The 4,095-nt window shown below is 49.9% G+C and overlaps 1 pseudogene; it reads left to right on the top strand.

Moving 5' to 3' along the window:
• The first annotated feature begins 696 nt into the window (after positions 1-696).
• On the top strand, positions 697-3,874 carry LOC127785624 (uncharacterized; annotated as a pseudogene).
• Positions 3,875-4,095: the final 221 nt, after the last annotated feature.

Here is a 4,095-nt window from a genome sequence, read left to right as displayed (position 1 = left end):
TGAAGCGTCAAGTTGTATTTTTTGAAACACAAAATATATTTACTGAAGCATATAAAAAGACCACATGCAACATTACATCTGAATCAGTGAAAGATGAGTAAATACTTATTGAAACATCGGAATAACATTATGTGATAAAAATCATCGGAATATTTTCATGTGAGATCTTGTTATAAAAAGTTAATTATAACAAATCCAATGGTATAATTAGTTCATAATTCCGATAAATAGTTTAAGAGAAAAGATCATTTAAATTTTGAATCCATGTGACTTGCATGCACGCTTCATTGGCTGCATGCACTTGTCATGCACCTACGCTACTACCACTCTGTTGGGTTGAGGTGTCCGATTTTTTCTCCTTCCTTAGACGTCTGACGACAAGCATTTTCAGTAAAACTCGCGCAGATCAACCAGCGTTGGAGTTGGATGGATGGATTTGGATGAATGGATGGGGACAAACTGAAAGATTCCGCTCCCCCCGGCCTGCGCCGGTCGCCAAACTGCCACCAAAAACCTCACTAAAACACACCATTTTATTAAATCAGTACTATACGTTTTTAATAGTGCTAGGGAGACCCAAGCCCCGCTCACCCTACAATTGACCGAATCGGATCACCCCGATTGGCCCAAATCCTCCTCCCCTTCGTCGCCGCTACTGCAGTGGCTACCCAAATCTCGTCGATCGCTGCCTGCACCATGTGCGGTGACTGCTGCGGCGCCGGTGCCGGGGGAGCCGCCGAGGCGAGGGCGGCCGGCGCCGGCGGCGGGAGAAAGCGGGGGTGCGTGGGGACGGCGCTCGCCCTCGTGGCACTGGCGGCCGCCGCGGCGGTCGCCGTCCTGGAGGGCACCGCCGGCGGGGTCTCCTACGTGGGCAACGGGTGGCTCCACGAGTGCGCCTAGTGGGACGCCGACGGGCAGCGCCTGCTCGTGTCCAACTTCTTCGGCGCCGGCGTGTCCGAGCTCCGCACCAAAACGAAAGGGAAGGAGGAGGAGGAGGAGCGCGTGGTCCTAGCGGATCCCGACGTCGCCGGGAGGGTCACGCTGGGTCTCACCGTCGACGCGCCAAGGGGGCGGCTGCTCATCGTCTACGCCGACCGGATACCGCGGTTCGGGTACTCCGCCGTGGCCGTGTACGAGCTCACCTCGTGGCGCCGCCTCTTCCTCACCCGCCTCGACGGACCAGGTGCGTGATGGATGGCCTCCTCCTGGCCGCACGATCTTTACCTTTCCCTCCTCCGTGGACTCGTCGTGTGATCGTGTCAGTATTTTTTTTTTTAACTGAGCGGTGGGGCCCAGGTATTTGACAGTGTGAAAAGCGTTCCACGAGAAGGTACAATATGACATGGGGACAGATACGCTGTGGCTGCATGGTCTGCGCATGTGCATTTAATTTGTAGGGAACGTCCATGAATATATGGTGGTTGGTTGCACTTCTGTTTGGGTTCTCTGGGACAAGAGAGATATGATGAAGAGCAGCAGCATATTTTCAGGCCTAAAACCCAAACTATGATTTGCCATTTAGATCCACTAAAGTCAGAAGCTTCTTTTCCTTCCCTTCGTCACCAAACACCAACTTCCCTCTTTGGCTACTCCAGTTTGCATCTAGCGAAAGTTTTACTGACAGAACTGAACACTTCCGGACTCCCCGTCCTCTCGTGTTCGCATACTAAAATCAACCACAAACCAGTGAGGAGAAGCTGCGAGTTCACACTCAAGTAGTAATCCAGAAGTGGCTTTTTTCCTGGCCTAACACCAACTGCACGCGCGTTGGCTGCCTCTTCCCCTTGGTCTCTAGGAAGTCCGAGGCCTCCTTTGCTCCTCATCTCATGACACAGGTGTTGATGCGAAAAACACGTATTGGCCTGAAAAATCTGTTTAACTCCTGTGCAGGTCTAGAATCTTGCTTTTAGGTTCGCGAGCGTGCCAGTTGATTTGATCCTGCAATCAATAAGAACAAAAGACAAAAAAAAAAGGAGATTAAATCCATAAACGATGATAACAACAGGCCGGTCTGGGCATCTACTCTATTTCGCTGTCAAGACATGCCATCCCCAATCACTTGACCAATGTGGCGCTCATGTTGTAAGGAACACCGGAATTTTTTTCTCTGTCCGTCACCATCGAAGTTAATCTTGCCGATTGACCTCATGCCTGATGCATCCATTTTGTGGTCCTGCGACTCACCTTTACGACTACGAGGACGCCATGTGCTTAAGGACTGAAGTATGTACATGAAACAACGAGTGAGTGATAAGTGATAGGTACTTGGGAGAGGAGGCTTGGTAGCGAATTGCTTCTCCTCTTACCACGAGAATAGAGGCGCGATTCCATGATACTCCCTCCATTTCACAATGTAAGTCATTCTAGCATATTCCCCATTCATATTGATGCTAATGAATCTAGACATATATATATCTATCTAGATTTATTAACATCAATATGAATGTGGGAAATGATAGAATGACTTACATTGTGAAACGGAGGAAGTAAGTTATCTTGATGATGATTTTTCACTCTTTAGAAATAAGATATGATAATTCGGCATGCTGACTTACATGTTACTGTACACAGCCGCTAAAAAGCGGCAAATCATCAAATTTCCACGGGACAATGCCCACCGTCTCCACTGCCAAGTTCTACCCTTATAAGGCAAATCAGGCAATCATCAAATTTTCACTCTTATCTCTAACTGATATATCTATACTTCTTACACTCGGCTCCTAGCGCCGCCTCTTCCTCGTCCGCCTCGATCGGCCAGGTGCGTCCGCGTGTCCGCGCCATCTATGGCCGCCATGGGTTTGTAGCTTCTAGGTGTCCATTTCGAGCATTGTTCACTCGAGAGGGAGCCACCAATCTATTGTTTATTTACTCTCCTCTGAGCAAATTACAACGATCATTATATTTTCCTAGTTTGTAGTAGTAAATTCAATTTGAAATTCAAGAAATTCCGGGGGTTCTTGCTGTTCGAGAATATGAATAGATTGTTGTCTAATTTTGTAGGTGATTCAACGCTCGCCGACGACGTGGCCGTCGACGACGAGGGGAACGCGTACGTGACGGACGCCAAGGGCAACAAGATCTGGAAGGTGAGCCCGGAAGGCGAGCCGCTGTCCGTCATCAAGAACGCCACCTTCTCCCAGAGGCCAGGGTGGATCAACAACCTCGTCGGCCTCAACGGCATCGTCTACCACCCCAGCGGCTACCTCCTCGTCATCCACACCTCCGGCGGCGACCTCTTCAAGGTCGACCCGAAGACGGGGAGCGTGCGCGTCGTCGAGGTGAAGGGCTCGCTGAAGGCCGGAGACGGGCTGGCGCTGCTGTCTCCGGCGAGGCTGTGGTCGCCGCCGGCCTGGTGAGCCGGCTGGTCGAGAGCGACGACGACTGGGAGACCGCCGCCGTCACCGGCCGGTACGTCGGCCCGGCTCACCGGATCGGCTCGTCGGCGACGGTGAAGGACGGCGACGTGTACATCAACCACATCATCGGGTTCGGGCTCGGCAAGAAGACGCATGTCATCTCCAAGGCGGCGTTCGCGCCTTTGTAGGCGCTGGCGGGTGGATCCAGGAAAAAAAAATTGGGGGAACTCAATTGCATAGTTTTTTCAATCTCTAGCCATCAGATATTTAGTTTATCATTTATAGTGAAAAAATCAAAGGGGTGCTCCGAGGGTATCCATGGGTTTTGTGGGTGTAGGGGGGACTTAAGCCCCCCCGCACCCACGTTGCATCCGCACTGGCGGGACTGATTGTTGACGCCTGAGGATTATGCTTCAAGGTTCTTAATTTGATCTCGTGTTACTTCGGTGACAGATTGATAGTTTTATGCCTGAGGAGTATGCATCTATGCATATGCTCGTCCAACGTCCTTTTTTGCAATCCATTGCCAGTTTGTTTAGAAATTAGAACAATCTCTGCTGCTTGCAATTGCACGTGTTAATTTTGTGCAAATACCAGATTAATAGGCGAAGAGTGCACACCTGACTGTCAATAGAAGTATGACTATGAACTAGTCCTACTATTTCAGTTTCAATTATAGGAGAGTAAATTTCGCAATAATGCAATTATTTTGTCAACCATATGGACAGGGATTCTGATT

This window comes from Oryza glaberrima, chromosome 10 (assembly GCF_000147395.1).
Source record: "Oryza glaberrima chromosome 10, OglaRS2, whole genome shotgun sequence".
NCBI lineage: Eukaryota > Viridiplantae > Streptophyta > Magnoliopsida > Poales > Poaceae > Oryza > Oryza glaberrima.
This window is presented reverse-complemented; position numbering and strand designations above follow the sequence as displayed.